The sequence below is a fragment of the Lepidochelys kempii genome, chromosome 8 (genome assembly GCF_965140285.1).
Source record: "Lepidochelys kempii isolate rLepKem1 chromosome 8, rLepKem1.hap1, whole genome shotgun sequence".
Lineage (NCBI taxonomy): Eukaryota > Metazoa > Chordata > Testudines > Cheloniidae > Lepidochelys > Lepidochelys kempii.
The window spans coordinates 70,227,549-70,244,390 of NC_136387.1; the positions used below are offsets into that span (position 1 = coordinate 70,227,549).

The window sequence follows — 16,842 nt, forward strand, 5'->3', positions numbered from 1 at the left end:
AGTTTAATTTCAGTATGAATTGTTTATGTAATCAGTAATTAAAATGGGTATCCAAAAGTGTTTGTCCTATAGCTGAACTAACTGAATAACAAAGATGATTACAGATTTTAATTTATAATGCAAATACAGTTAAGTACACTGACTTTTTTCCATTATCCTTGAGCTGTACAGACCCTGATCGAATTAATATTCCGTTTATGCAGTACATGAGATATATGGGGAGAGATCTTGGTTCTTTTAGAGGATAAGTCATAGATTTTTCTAGCAATTGGTATTTCTTGCTCTAATGGTAAGCTCCAATTGCTTATCTTTTGTAAGTGAATTATTTCTGTAGCAGTTTCTACATTAATCTGTTCTGTATCCCACATCAGAAAAACTAATGTAGATATCAAGCTTATACATTTCTCAGACAGGTAATATATATCTCAAAGGAAATCAGAACAGGTAATCAAATGGCATTATGCCAGAATTCTGAAAGAAGTCTTAAGAATAGAAAATTTATCTACCATTACTGCAGCGCTGTTTAATTTGGACCTTTTTCCCTTACAATCTAGTTTCCCTTAACTGCAAATAATTCTTTGACCTAGGAAATTGTCACACTTTGAGTATTATGATCACACTGTGTGAGCAAGCAAAAGGATCTGACTTATGAATGAGGGGTGGGTTTGGTTTTTTTGTAGTTGTGGTCGTGGCGGATAACTGCAAACTCTTGTAAAATTTACTGTGTCATTCTCTTTTTAATCAAATAGTAATTTTAATTTTAAAAGCTTGGTTTTAAAACAGAGTATTAAACCAAGCATCCTGTGGTCTTTTAGTGCCAAGCTTTACCCCAAAGTGGATTTGTGTATCTGAATGTTAAGCCACTGAGAAAGGGTTGTCACGAAAAATTTATCAAAAACTCTTTGGAAACACTGGAGATATCTGTGGGTTGGAAAGAATGTGACATTCTTCAAGTAATGTCCCTATAGGCGCTCAGCTTCAGGTACGACTGGGCCCTATGCCCCCCATAATGAAGCACCATAGGAAGAAACATCTCAAAGAACTCCAGTTACTGTTCAGGGTAGATAACTTCTCCTTGATTCCATGCTCAAGACTGGATCCAGAATTCTAAGAAAGCAACAAACTTATAATTATGATCTCTACCAGGAGGGAAACAACTAAACTGAGGACAGACTATTCTCCAAAAGAGATAGGAGGTAGCTTTCTGAAATAGATGGTATAAATTAAAGCTGTATCAGCTTCACTGATAGGCAAACTTAAGCAAAGACACAGTGAGTACCAGAGAAGGATTTGGGGTCCAAAGCACAGGTCACAACATAGAGCATCCCCAGCAGTTCTAGTACTCTTGATCTAAACTCAAATGGAAGGTATGGCTTTTGTTCCTGTTCTGTCGAGATATTACTCTGAATGCATAGAAGCAGTTTAGGGGAGTGGTCAGCCATATGAAGACTGCCATTAACCACATGGTGACCAGGAATAGAGGCCCATGTATTTTTGCATTTGTACAATACCACAAAATAAAATAAAACCTTAACAAAAACTACATGAAATTAAAAACTGTAAGTTTTTAATTTCAAGGTTTTATTTTATTTTGTGGTATTGTACAAATGCAAAAATACATGGGCCTCTATTCCTGGTCACCATGTGGCTACTGGCTCCCTGGTCTGGGTGTTATGACGTGGAGCATAGGGTTGCAGTGCCACTCAGTCAGATTTGGGCCAGTTGTCCCTTAGTCATCATGATGCCCTCCTACCCACTTCCACAGGGCGGGACCAGTGGGGGAGGGGGAATTATCTAAGGGGGAATAGGGAAGGGGTTTCTGGGACTTAGAGGGAGCTGGGGCTCAGTTGGAGAGGGGAAATAATTAAAGGGAGGGTTTGCTGGGGCTCATTGGGGAGCTGGTAGGATGAGGTTCAGTGGGAGAGGAGGGACGTATAAGGGGAGATGAGGATGCCTGAGGGAGGGCTCCGTGGTGATATAAAGATGAGGACGGGGGTGGAGTCAGTGCTGGAGAAGGAAGCAGGAAGATTAGGAAGATCTGTGGTGCCCATCAGTGGGTATGAAGAAGTTGGGGTTGTTTAGGGGGCTGCAGTACTAGGTAAACTTCAAGGGGGGACCCTAAGGAGTTGTCTGGGGTATTTTGGTGTAGCTAACTATGATAGTTGTTGGTGAGTATCTCAAGGCCTTTAATAATGTTTAATAAAATGATGTTGTGTAGATAAACTAGGATTTATATGCTGTTATTTATATGTGGTGATTGACATTAAATACCTCAGAATGTAATAAAGAAATAAAACAGTTTTAATGGATAAAACGAAATAAGAAATTCCTGAAATATAAATTCCTGAAATTTCTGAAATATAAAACAAACTATAAAAAGAACTTCACGGCGCTCTAGCCATGAACTACTGAGCTGTGTCATAAGAACTGTCATCAATATGGATGTTAGTATTCTAGCTTATCGGCCACCTCAGTGAGGAACTTCAGCATCCTTGCATAATGTCCTGAAGTGCTGTGGTGCTGACATCAGTCCTATCTTTATTCCAGGCTGGGTCTCACATGAAAGATGTAATCTTCTCCCCCTTATGGCCTGGATTAAGGATTCAAATCCTACCACATACCTTTGAAATCCTCGTGCAGTAGCATTGTTCTGTCATTTGCATCCACCTAATGTGGCCACTGAATGGAAACAGTGTCTGCAGCTGAGTTGTTATGTAAGTGCATTCAGTGCAAGTCATTGTCAGTATAGGGTCCATCTCAACATCATCCCCCAGATGAAGGCGGCAGTTCCACCACAATTTTGAATCCGACCCTTAGCAATAAGGGGACACACCACTTCATGCTACCTCAGTTGCATGTCTGCCACTGAGATCTGACAATTCAGTCTGGCCCAAGTGTGAGAGAAACCCAGAGTTTCACACTAATCCCATGAGTCTTGCTCTGAGTTGCATAACAGAACAAACCACTTTCTCATGACTGACTGTCTATCCCTCCACTAATCTCCAAATGTATCCTCTTATACATAAGGGTACTACCTTCCTCATTTGCAAACCCATTGAGACTGGAAAGTGGGGTACACCTCCCCCCCAAGGTTATGAAGAGGATATTAATCTGAATTTCTTACTGATCTCATGAGAGACTTTCCTGGAGGGGAAAGGGAGAGGGACAAAATCCGTGTTCACTCATGTAGGGTCTTTTAACTCTAGCCCCAATTCTCTTCCCTTAAATGTCAGGAACATAAACCAAATTCTAATCTTCTCCACCCCCAAACTGCCTAAAGGTGGGAACCCAGGATCAGAGCATCTGGTGGTGGTGGTATTGGGGGAGGAAAAGAGTTTGAGTATGTCTACACTCCAGCAGGGAGCATGCCTCCCAGTCTGGGTAGACAAATTCATGCTAGCGCTCAAAAAAATTGCATTGTAGGTATTGTGCCTCAGGCAGCTGCCCAAGCTAGTGACCCAAGCCCAGACAACCAGGCAGAGGCAGATTAAGGTTTTGTGGGTTCCAGGGCCAGAGCAAGTGAGGGGGGGCCCTCCCCACCCCCTCCATCTGCAGCTCTGCCCCATCTGCCTGTGGCCATGCCTACGGCCCCACCCTGTTCTGTCCCTTCCCCTACCACGTTCCACACATGGTCTGCCCCATTCTTCCCCCCACACTGCAGTTCTGCAACCTGGCTCCTTTCTGTCCCCCCTCCCACTGCGGCCCCCATACAAGAGAAGCTCTGTATCCCACCCCCTTGCTATGGCCCCAGGCTGAAGCGGGAAGCGAGAGCTCCCCCAGCCCTGAGGCTGTAGCAGGAGTTAGATCTCCAATCCTGGGGCCATAGTAGGATTGCCAACCCTCCAGGATTGGCCTGGAGTCTCCAGGAATTAAAGATTAATCTTTAATTAAAGATTGTCATGTGAAGAAACCGCCAGGAATATGTCCAACCAAAATTGGCCACCCTAGGCAATAGGTGTAGTTTGACTGTTTATATTTGGGAGGAAGAAAAGCATGCATGCACGCTGAAGCCAGTCCCCCTGGTTCCCTGGCTTTCTCCACCTGCTTACAGTGGTGCTGTGGGGGGCACAGGACGGCGTAACAGGGGAGCTCCATCTGCTGCTGGCGACCACTCTGGCACCAGCTGCTGCTGCGGTTGGGGCTGCTGCTGCCCAGGGAATACCACCTGCTGGGCTCCTGCTTCCCTGCCCATTCCCATATCCCCTTCTCTTCCCGATTCCCTACCCCTTTTTCTCCCCTTCTTCTTATCTGCACCCTCTCTTGCTCTGCCCCCCACCCCCAACCCAGTACTGATGGTTGTAGAGGAAACAGGCAGTAAGACCCAGGAGGCAGTGTCCAGCTGCTGAGGCAGGACCTGGAGCACAGGGTGGAAAGCCGCTCTGTCCTGCTCCGTCTGCTCCCTGAGAGACTGAGGGTACCCATTTTTTTCCACAGTCCCCCAATTGGCTGGGGCCCCTGGGCATGGGCCTCGTCGGCCCAGTGGCTAATCCTCCATGGCAGCCAAGCTGTTGGGTGGGCTTGCGAGCCCAAGGTGCAGAGTCTGTGCTGCTATTTGTAGTATGTTAGCTCGAGCCAATTTAGAGCAAGTCTGTCTACCCAGGCTGGAGGCTCACTCCCACCTGCAGTGTAGACATACCCCAACAGCAGTCCTGGCTGAAGACTCCAGTTTAGAGCCAGAGTAATTGTTAAATTGGTTTAGGTGGTTCCTTTTCTCTCTCTCCTCTTCTAAATAATCCTCTGAATTGTCTCTAAATCATGTGTTATGCCTTCATTTTGCACTGTTATTCTAGTCGCCATTATTATTTCAGTCTTGGTAACTAGCATTGACTTCTCTGTTCTTAAGATGCAACTGCTCATTCATCTCTTCAGAATTAACTAATAATGTGAAGAAAACTTCCATATTTGGATAATTTAGCTAGCTTCCCACTTTAGGGAACCAGCAGTTTTACAGTGCATGGTCTGTAAAGAGGCTCTGCTGTACTTGCACTTTCAAGGTCTGTTTATATTCCTTTGTAGCCTCTCAGGCATGGCAAAAAGACCCCGCCATAATGTTGCAGAATTAAATGTTTGTGCTTAAATTCATTTAACTCACATTTTGAATATCTTTCATTTTATTTCTTCACAGGATAGAGGCAATCCATCCTTAACTTTTATATGCATTACTAAAGCAGTATGTACAGTGATGAGCTGCCAAAATCTTAACAACCAGTTCCCTCCTCACCCCATGAGGGGGTCATGGCCTGCCCCCGGGACTCCTGCCCCATCCACCCCTGTCCCCTGACTGCCCCTGGAACCGGGCAGGAGGGTCTCATGGGCCACCGTAGTGGGTCCCCGCCTCTAAGAGCCAGAGGGACCTGCCGGGGGGCGAGGTGGGGAGTCCCAGCAGTGCTTACCTGTGGCGGCTCCCGGGAAGCATCCGGCAGGTCTCTCCAGCTCCTAGGGGTGGGGTAGCGTAGCTAACAAGGAGAGCAGCCGCTCTGGGGCTGGAGCACCCACAGGGAAAATTTGCCCCGGCTCACCTCTGCTCCGCCTCTGCCCTTGAACGCGCCGCCCTGCTCTGCTTCTCACCTCCCCTCCCCCTCCTCCTCCCGCCCCGTCTTCCCACAAATCAGCTATTCGCGCAGGAAGCCTGGGAGGGCTTAGAAGCAGGCGGCTTCGTGCTCAGGCCCAGGGAGGCGGAGGTGAGTTGGAGCGAGGAGCAGTTCCCCTGCGCCTGCCCCCCGGTTTACCTACTGCGGCACGGGCGGCCCTCCTCATGGCCCCCCGCCCCAGCTCGCCTCTGCCTCCCTGGGCCTGAGTGCAAAGCCGTTGCCTGCTTCTCAGCCCTCACAGACTTCCCGTGCGAACAGCTGATTCGTGGGAAACCACTGCGGGGGACGGAGAAGCAGAGCAGAGCAGAACGTAACTGAAGGGCAGAGGTGGAGCAGAGGTAAGCCGGGGCCGGGGGCAAGGGGGGAGCTTCCGGTGGGGGCTCTGCACCCACCAAATTTTCCCTGTGGGTGCTCCAGCCCCAGAGCATCCATGGAGTTGGCACCTAAGGCGCCGCTTTTGGCCGGTTGTTAAATTTAGAAGCCCTTTTAGAACCGGTTGTTCCTCGTGGGACAACCGGTTCTAAAAGGGCTTCTAAATTTAACAATCAGTTCCAACTCACCACTGAGTATGCAAGAAGTAACCTCCTTTCAAGCTGTAACTAGCCTTTGGGGGAAAATGCTTAGTCATCGTGTTCAAACCGGTCTTTTTTCTTTACACTTTAATAATTCTATCTCCAATTAAAACTAGAAAGTGTAACTTTTATTTTAAATATAGAATTACATAATGTGTGTTAATCGAATGCTTTCTATATGGGGACTTATTCAGATTGTGTAGATAAGAGCCAGTCAGATGGTCTAGTAATGTATATCCTAAAGTTAGGGTCTACATGTGACTTAGCCAGACTTGAATATACCAGAAAGTAGTAGTAGGGGTCCTTGAATCCTCCTTGATACAGCTCAAAGTTGAAGGGAGGTGCCTGTTGCTAGACTTATTAAGTAGTAGGGAAGAATAAGTTCTCATTTCATTGCCACTAGTGTTACCCTAATATTCTCTAAATGGGTTAGTGTTGTGTAACTGTCAATCACTTTTTGCACTGTAAATGTGTTTTGAGAAAAACAAAGATGGGAAGGGTTCTTGCCCTCGTTCATCCTCATGCCATCCCTTCCCACGTTTGACACCTTCACAAGTAATATTTCTTAACAATAGATTATAAGCTCTCCCAAGCAAGAGCCATTTGTTTGGTTAAGTACTCCTCCACAGTTGGATGTTGTAAAAATATAAAAACTTGCATTGGTCAATATCTATTTATAAATAGACTTATTTGCAAAACAAGTCAATTAATAAACCATATTATTGAAAGTGATTTTTAGAGGAAGGAGTCATGAATACTACTGGGCATGAAACTGCTTAACCTAACAACAAAATGGAAAGAAATTGCACTGCAAAAATGTTAGGTCTAACTCCACAATGTTGGAAATTCAGATTTGAGCCAGAAATCTCAAATTTGAAAAGGCTGCAAAGATATTTTTTTCCTCTCAATAATGCTTCATAACATGGAAAGCTAAATATTCTAAAGAGGAATAAACAAGTATTCAAAATATGTTAGCTCTGTCTGTCATTGTATCAGTAACTTTCCATTCAGTGCCATCTTGAGGATGTACATTATGATTCCTAGTACAATATTGACCCTCTAAAACAGATTAGACCTGTGGAAAACTTAGGTCTCCATAGAAACCATTGAAAATAAGTAAAAGGTAAATATCATTTTAAGAGTGAACTGTTCTAAGTTTAGTTACCTGATAACTTAATGACAGGTTTCAGAGGAACAGCCGTGTTAGTCTGTATTCGCAAAAAGAAAAGGAGTACTTGTGGCACCTTAGAGACTAACCAATTTATTTGAGCATGAGCTTTCGTGAGCTACAGCTCACTTCATCAGATGTTTACCGTGGAAACTGCAGCAGACTTTATATACACACAGAAATCATGAAACAATACCTCCTCCCACCCCACTGTCCTGCTGGTAATAGCTTATCTAAAGTGATCAACAGGTGGGCCATTTCCAGCACAAATCCAGGTTTTCTCACCCTCCACCCCCCCACACAAATTCACTCTCCTGCTGGTGCTAGCCCATCCAAAGTGACAACTCTTTACATAATCAAGTCGGGCTATTTCCTGCATAGATCAAGGTTTTCTCACATCCCCCCCACCCCCATACACACACAAACTCACTCTCCTGCTGGTAATAGCTCATCTAAACTGACCATTCTCCAGGTTTAAATCCAAGTTAAACCAGAACATCTGGGGGGGGGGGGGGTAGGAAAAAACAAGAGGAAACAGGCTACCTTGCATAATGACTTAGCCACTCCCAGTCTCTATTTAAGCCTAAATTAATAGTATCCAATTTGCAAATGAATTCCAATTCAGCAGTTTCTCGCTGGAGTCTGGATTTGAAGTTTTTTTGTTTTAAGATAGCGACCTTCATGTCTGTGATTGCGTGACCAGAGAGATTGAAGTGTTCTCCGACTGGTTTATGAATGTTATAATTCTTGACATCTGATTTGTGTCCATTTATTCTTTTACGTAGAGACTGTCCAGTTTGACCAATGTACATGGCAGAGGGGCATTGCTGGCACATGATGGCATAGATCACATTGGTGGATGTGCAGGTGAACGAGCCTCTGATAGTGTGGCTGATGTTATTAGGCCCTGTGATGGTGTCCCCTGAATAGATATGTGGGCACAATTGGCAACGGGCTTTGTTGCAAGGATAAGTTCCTGGGTTAGTGGTTCTGTTGTGTGGTATGTGGTTGTTGGTGAGTATTTGCTTCAGGTTGCGGGGCTGTCTGTAGGCAAGGACTGGCCTGTCTCCCAAGACTTGTGAGAGTGTTGGGTCATCCTTTAGGATAGGTTGTAGATCCTTAATAATGCGTTGGAGGGGTTTTAGTTGGGGGCTGAAGGTGACGGCTAGTGGCGTTCTGTTATTTTCTTTGTTAGGCCTGTCCTGTAGTAGGTAACTTCTGGGAACTCTTCTGGCTCTATCAATCTGTTTCTTTACTTCTGCAGGTGGGTATTGTAGTTGTAAGAAAGCTTGACAGAGATCTTGTAGGTGTTTGTCTCTGTCTGAGGGGTTGGAGCAAATGCGGTTGTATCGCAGAGCTTGGCTGTAGACGATGGATCGTGTGGTGTGGTCAGGGTGAAAGCTGGAGGCATGCAGGTAGGAATAGCGGTCAGTAGGTTTACGGTATAGGGTGGTGTTTATGTGGCCATTGTTGATTAGCACTGTAGTGTCCAGGAAGTGGATCTCTTGTGTGGACTGGACCAGGCTGAGGTTGGTGGTGGGATGGAAATTGTTGAAATCATGGTGGAATTCCTCAAGGGCTTCTTTTCCATGGGTCCAGATGATGAAGATGTCATCAATATAGCGCAAGTAGAGTAGGGGCTTTAGGGGACGAGAGCTGAGGAAGCGTTGTTCTAAATCAGCCATAAAAATGTTGGCATACTGTGGGGCCATGCGGGTACCCATAGCAGTGCCGCTGATCTGAAGGTATACATTGTCACCAAATGTGAAATAGTTATGGGTAAGGACAAAGTCACAAAGTTCAGCCACCAGGTTAGCCGTGACATTATCGGGGATAGTGTTCTTGACGGCTTGTAGTCCATCTTTGTGTGGAATGTTGGTGTAGAGGGCTTCTACATCCATAGTAGCCAGGATGGTGTTATCAGGAAGATCACCGATGGATTGAAGTTTCCTCAGGAAGTCAGTGGTGTCTCGAAGGTAGCTGGGAGTGCTGGTAGCGTAGGGCCTGAGGAGGGAGTCTACATAGCCAGACAATCCTGCTGTCAGGGTGCCAATGCCTGAGATGATGGGGCGCCCAGGATTTCCAGGTTTATGGATCTTGGGTAGTAGATAGAATATCCCAGGTCGGGGTTCCAGGGGTGTGTCTGTGCGGATTTGATCTTGTGCTTTTTCAGGAAGTTTCTTGAGCAAATGCTGTAGTTGCTTTTGGTAACTCTCAGTGGGATCATAGGGTAATGGCTTGTAGAAACTCGTGTTGGAGAGCTGCCGAGCAGCCTCTTGTTCATATTCCGACCTATTCATGATGACAACAGCACCTCCTTTGTCAGCCTTTTTGATTATGATGTCAGAGTTGTTTCTGAGGCTGTGGATGGCATTGCGTTCCGCATGGCTGAGGTTATGGGGCAAGTGATGCTGCTTTTCCACAATTTCAGTCCGTGCACGTCGGCGGAAGCACTCTATGTAGAAGTCCAGTCTGCTGTTTCGACCTTCAGGAGGAGTCCATCTAGAATCCCTCTTTCTGTAGTGTTGGCAGGGAGACCTCTGTGGATTAGTATGTTGTTCAGAGGTATTTTGGAAATATTCCTTGAGACGGAGACGTCGAAAATAGGATTCTAGGTCACCACAGAACTGTATCATGTTCGTGGGGGTGGAGGGGCAGAAGGAGAGGCCCCGAGATAGAACAGCTGCTTCTGCTGGGCTGAGAGTATAGTTGGATAGGTTAACAATATTGCTAGGTGGGGTGAGGGAACCATTGCTGTGGCCCCTTGTAGCATGTAGTAGTTTAGAAAGTTTAGTGTCTTTTTTCTTTTGTAGAGAAGCAAAGTGTGCGTTGTAAATGGCTTGTCTAGTTTTAGTAAAATCCAGCCACGAGGAAGTTTGTGTGGAAGGTTGGTTCTTTATGAGAGTATCCATTTTTGAGAGCTCATTCTTAATCTTTCCCTGTTTGCTGTAGAGGATCTTGATCAGGTGATTCCGCAGTTTCTTTGAGAGCGTGAGGCACAAGCTGTCAGCATAGTCTGTGTGGTATGTAGATTGTAATGGATTTTTGACCTTCAGTCCTTTTGGTACGATGTCCATCTGTTTGCATTTGGAAAGGAAGATGATGTCTGTCTGTATCTGTACAAGTTTCTTCATGCAGTTGATAGATTTCCACTCCATACGGCTAAATGCAGTGCCTTGCATAATGACAGGTTTCAGAGGAACAGCCGTGTTAGTCTGTATTCGCAAAAAGAAAAGGAGTACTTGTGGCACCTTAGAGACTAACCAATTTATTTGAGCATGAGCTTTCGTGAGCTACAGCTCACTTCATCAGATGTTTACCGTGGAAACTGCAGCAGACTTTATATACACACAGAAATCATGAAACAATACCTCCTCCCACCCCACTGTCCTGCTGGTAATAGCTTATCTAAAGTGATCAACAGGTGGGCCATTTCCAGCACAAATAGCCCGACTTGATTATGTAAAGAGTTGTCACTTTGGATGGGCTAGCACCAGCAGGAGAGTGAATTTGTGTGGGGGGGTGGAGGGTGAGAAAACCTGGATTTGTGCTGGAAATGGCCCACCTGTTGATCACTTTAGATAAGCTATTACCAGCAGGACAGTGGGGTGGGAGGAGGTATTGTTTCATGATTTCTGTGTGTATATAAAGTCTGCTGCAGTTTCCACGGTAAACATCTGATGAAGTGAGCTGTAGCTCACGAAAGCTCATGCTCAAATAAATTGGTTAGTCTCTAAGGTGCCACAAGTACTCCTTTTCTTTTTCTGATAACTTAATAGTTTAACTGGCTAAACCAACTATAAAAACTTTTTTTTTTTAATGGAGAAAATCTTATTTTTTTTTCCCCAATGGTTTTTAGTGGGACCTAGATTTTCAGAGGTTTAGTCTGCCCTGGAAACTTTGGACATGGCAGATTCCTACCAGGTTATATTTTGTTATATTTCAGGCATTTTTTAAAGGTTTGTTTTTCCCCAGATATAGTGGTTAAGAATAGTTTTGTAAAGTTCCCTTTTAACTAATATTTTAACCTGCTATACCCTGGGTTTTAAATTTTTTTGTGAGGGGGAGGGAGAGTTCTAGATTCCCTTCCTTCTGTATTGCACCTTACCCAGCATTCTCTTCCCCCATCTTGATCCCCTTCGCACAAGTTCCTGCAGTCCCAGCAGTGGGACAGGTTCTGGAAGGATTAAGGTGTTTTGTTTCCCCTCCCCCGCCCTTCTCCCTGGTACCTGCTACAAGATTGTTTGCTGCTCTAGCTGGCCTCTATGGAGTAGCTTTCCCTCTGTTACCATAATGGTGTTAAAAGGAAATACTCAGTACTGGTACAGAGCAACATGGTTGAGGCCCAAATGTAGAGAGCAGCCTCTATGCTTGTTGGAATGAAGTACTCCTTGCAAATCTTAAGCATCCCCTATTACCAGAAGGCTGAATAAGAGAAATGAAGAGTAAAACAGTGGACTCCCACCACAGAAACTCAAGTAAAGGAATCTGGATTAGGCAGGGTATCGAGCCTCTGCAGAGCCCCTGGCAGAGAGCTTAAGACGCGGCGGGCAAACTTTTTGGCCTGAGGGCCACATTGGGTTTCCAAAATTGTATGGAGGGCCAGTTAGGGGTGGCTGTGTCTCCCCAAACAGCCAGGCGTGGCCCGGCCCCCGCCTCCTATCCGACACCCTCCTCCACCCCCGTGCTTCTTACCCGAGCTCCTGTCCCATCCACCGTACCCCTGCTCCCTGTCCCCTGCTGCTCCATCTAACCCCCCCCTCATTCCTGACTTGCCCCCCGGAACCCTTGCCCCATCCAACCACCCCTTCTCCCTGTCCCCTGACCGCCCCTGGAACCCCTGCCCCTGACTGCCCCCCGCCGCCCCATCCAACCCCCCCCCCCCGACTGCCCCCTCCCGCCCCGATCCACACCCCCGCCCCCTGACCATTCCCCCAACTTCCCTGCCTTTATCCAACCCCCCTGCTCCCTTACTGTGTTGCCTTGAGCACCGGTGGTTGGCGATGCTACAGCCGCGCCACCCACAGCACTGGGTCAGGCTGCGGCTCTGCAACTGCACTGCCCGGCTGCCTAGAGCATTGCACAGGCGGCGTGGTGCGCTGAGGCTGCAGGAAAGGGGGAACAGCAGGGGCGGGCCGGGGGTGAGCCTCCCGGGCCAGGAGCTGAGCAGGAGGGTCCCGCGGGCTGGATGTGACCCTGCAGGCAGTAGTTTGCCCACCTCTGGCTTAAGATCTATATAGGGCAGTGTGTGCTCCTTGCTGAGCAAGCATGCAGATGGCCCCTGATCCAGACTGTGATTCTCTGATCTGGGACTTTCTAAAAATTGTTCTTCCAGTATTTAATGCTGAATTCAAATCTACATGTAAGTGTTGCAGCAAGTGAAGTATTTTAAAATGTACTAGTGGGAAAAACCCTGGAAAATTTCCATGCAATGTGGTACAATTGGCAGTCTCCGCTCATATGAGCGCCTGTCCCAAGCTAACCTGTTTACCAGTCCTAACTAATACTTTCTGATTGCCACCGTATGCTGCTTGGGCTTGCATGTGCACAGGATATGGTTATTCTCTTAGAAAAATAATTTGGTGGTTTAACATTTCTTTGGTTGGTTGATGCTGTAAATCTTTGATCGCTGATGTGCAGATAATAGCTTGGTCTATTACATCAGTGTATTACATCAGTGCAGCCGATGAAGTGAGCTGTAGCTCACGAAAGCTTATGCTCAAATAAATTGGTTAGTCTCTAAGGTGCCACAAGTACTCCTCTTCTATCAGTGTGACTGTAAACCAAAAAACTGCCCCTTTTTATTATGGGATATTTTCATATGCACACTAGTTAATCTTCTGATTTAAAAAAACAAAATATAGCTTCTAAAACAGTCAAATAAATTGGTTCTAATTATAGATTAGTTGAGTAACATTCATGTTACAAAAAAGTTTAATTTTAAGGAGTATAAAAGTATCCTTTGACCTGCCTAGTTCATCCCAGAGTGAATTTTTATAGCTGTGTATTAAACTTGTAAGTGTATTTATGGAAACACATGCACATTTTTCCTACTCTGAATTATTCTGACTTGCAACTAAGTGCTGATGGGTAAATTTTTGGTGTAATGGTTAATAAAGTGAGTAGTTTTGACCCACTCTATATAATGTGATACTACTTTAAAAAGATTGGCTTGTATAACTTCCCTTGAATCCAAAAATATTATTTTTTTCTATTAATACCAGCATTCTGTGATTGGGTTTTTTTTTGTATTAACTGTGATGATTGGCACACAGTCAACTATGGGAAAGTACAGCATTAGCTTTCCCTTGCAGCATAAGTGCTCTAGTTTTTTGACATTTTAGTACCTCTTCTTTTTCAGAAATGGATCTCTCTTTACTAGTTGCTCTTATTCTTCTCCAGCACACAAGCATAGCATATCTGTTGGGACACACTCACACTCACTCAAATGGAAACTACGCTAATCTCGGTTTCAGAGCAACAGCCGTGTTAGTCTGTATTCGCAAAAAGAAAAGGAGTACTTGTGGCACCTTAGAGACTAACCAATTTATTTGAGCATAAGCTTTCATGAGCCACAGCTGACTTCATCGGATGCATACTGTGGAAAGTGTAGAAGATCTTTTTATACACACAAAGCATGAAAAAATACCTTCCCCCCACCCCACTCTCCTGCTGGTAATAGCTTATCTAAAGTGATCACTCTCCTTACAATGTTGAACTATAATGGTCTCATTCCTAACTTGAAAATATAAACAATTTCTTAATCCTACTCTGTAGCCTTGAGAGATTACTTGCTCTTAATCTTAGAAGTCAGATCAGCAACCTGACATGCTGTTTACTTCCTAAGTGGGGACCAACAAGCAGTCCCTCGCTCTTCTCATAACTGTAAGTCTGGATTTTCCTGCTTCAAGCCAAATTGCCCTAAGGCTGCTTTGCAAAATTCTCAGGAAAACATACCAGCCTCTGCAAAGATGTGTTCAGAAGCTACTTCTAAAGTAGATATTGGGAGTCAGAGGAAAGAGGATATAATAGATTCTGTCATACAAACCTTGAGAAAAGAGTTTTGCAAGTCTACCTTACAGATTTCCTTTTCTCCTCTGAAAACCTTTTAGGACATGCAGCTGTGACTTTCCTTCACAGTTGGTTTGTGGCCAGCATGTCATTATCTGGCATGTTCCTGTGCAAGGTCCCAGGCATGGAAAGCTTTATCCATCAAACAAATAATTCAGGAACCTGGGAGAGTGAAAACTGAGGTCAAAGCCAAACTGTTTTGCAATCTTAAACATCGCATTCCCTCAGTCTGTTATCTTCAAACCTTTCTGAAGCAGCAGCAACATGCAGTTCTATTCTGGTGGGGGGAGGGGGGGCGGAACCTGTAAAACTCCTAAAAGTTGGTTTTCTTCAAATAGTGTCCCTATGGGTGCTCTACTTCAGATGCCCATGCTTCTCTCATGTCTTGTATCAGAGATTTCTTGCTATCAGTGCCTGTTCAGCCCACACATGCACCCCACACCTCTCCATGGCAGACACCAAGGCTATATAGCAAGGGTGGGCAAACTTTTTGGCCCGAGGGCCACATCTGGGAATAAAAATTGTATGGCAGGCTATGAATGCTCACAAAATTGGGGTTGGGGTGCAGGATGGGGTGAGAGCTCTGGGGTGGGGCCAGAAATGAGGAGTTCAGGGTGTGGGAGCAGGCTCCAGGCTGGGGCAGGGGTTTGGGGTGCAGGAAGGGGTGCAGGCTCTGGAGTGGGGCTAGGGATGAGGGGTTTGGGGTGCAGGAGGGTGCTCTGGGCTAGGATCAAGGGGTTTGGAGGGCAGGAGGGGGATCAGCGCTGGGGCAAGGGGTTGGGGCGTGGAGAGAGGCTCAGGGGAGCAGGCTCCGAGTGATGCTTCAAGCGGCTCCCGGAAGCAGCAGCATATCCTTTTTCTGGCTCCTAGTTGGAGGCGGCCAGGTGGCTCTGCACGCTGCCCCATCCACAGGCACCGTCCCTGCAGCTCCCATTGGAGTGTTGGAGGGGGCCATAGGAGCCAGGGCAGGGCCATGTCGCGGCTTCTGGGAGCCACATGGTGCAACCCCCAACCCTGCACCCAGGCTGGAGCGCCGGAGCAGGGCAACCACAAGACCCCAGTCCCTAGCAGATGCTCATGGGCCAGCTTAAAACAGTTCACAGGCCGAATCCGGCCCACGGGCCGTAGTTTGCCCACCTCTGCTTTATAGGGATGTGTGGGCGAACCACCTTCAGTTCCTTCTCTGCTGTCTTGCCCCAAGACAGAATACAGGTGTATCTGCCTAGAGCATACTTGACTTTTCTCTTTTTCTGTCATAGTAGTTGGCTTAGGGTTGTTGGTAGAGTTTATATAGTTAGTTTTAGGTGAGAGAACTGTCTGCCCCCTCTTTTCCCTTGGGAGCTTTGTTCTCTTCTGGCAGGATATTCCTGTTTCACCAGATTTCAGTGCTGCCTCTCTTGCCAGGAGGCTATACTGGTGAGTGACAGACACTCCAAGTGTGTCCATTTTCTGGGGGAATCCCACATCTCTCAGAAGTACTGTTTTTTTGTTTGTTTTTTTTTTTTGAGTGGTTGCTCATGTCCATTCCATTGTAGATATGCATGCTTGCCATATGCACCGTTGCCGGAAGTTTTTCCCATAGTAGTATCTGTAGGGGACTGGCTCTGGTGCCCCCTGGAGTGGCATGCATATGCACTGGTATAAGGGGCGCTGCTGGCTTCCCCCTCCCTCAGTTCCTTCTTACCGGCAGTGACAGTGCTGAAACATCTCCTGGCCTCAGCAGGCTCACTCCTCTCAACTGTGCCTGGTTGTGAACTTTTTTGTACAGTCATTAAAAACTTTGATAGTTTTATAGTCCCCTTAGTGTAGAGTTAGTGATAGTTTGTTAGTCCTGAACAGGATTTAGCCTAGGGACGAGACATGCCCCGGTCCACAGGCTTCAAACTTTGTGACTGTTGCAAGAAACCTATGTCAGTCTGTGATCCCCATAGCAGCTGCCTGAAGTGTTTAGGGGAAACCCACGTTAGTGACAAGTGTCACATCCGCAAGAGCTTCAGACTGCGGACCAAATAGGAGCAGGACATTCGTCTCAGAGCGCTCTTTATGGAGTTGGCCTTCGCACCGGCCTCAGAGACCACCAGATTTAACTCTGCTCCTAGCACCACAGCCTCAGTACTGGCTAAAAAGCAAGAAAGAGAGGCCAGGAGGGGACATTCTCCTACGCCCAATAAAGGGAAGGAGAGAGCTAGAAAAGAGCAAAGACCCACGCGGGGTAGCTCTTCCCCTCCAAGGCCCACCGGCATGCCGCCCTGGGGAGTGGCAGAGATACTTGGCACCTTGCATTGCCGTCCATGCTCCCTGCCAATGTTGCCCACGCCGGCCATGGTGGTGCCCTGTTCAAGGGGTAAATCTGCCTTGGGACCCTTTCAACAGTCCCCATCAGTGTGGCACCGCTCCTCGCTGTAGGGAGTGCCCTGTCAGCGCTCACCTGAACAGCATC

The 16,842-nt window shown here is 46.4% G+C and overlaps 1 protein-coding gene across 7 annotated transcripts in view; it reads left to right on the forward strand.

The window, feature by feature from the left end:
• The window catches only part of CDC14A (cell division cycle 14A), a 127,600-nt gene that overhangs the window by 33,380 nt on the left and 77,378 nt on the right, over nt 1-16,842 (forward strand). The gene's annotated exons all lie outside the window — the stretch shown is intronic.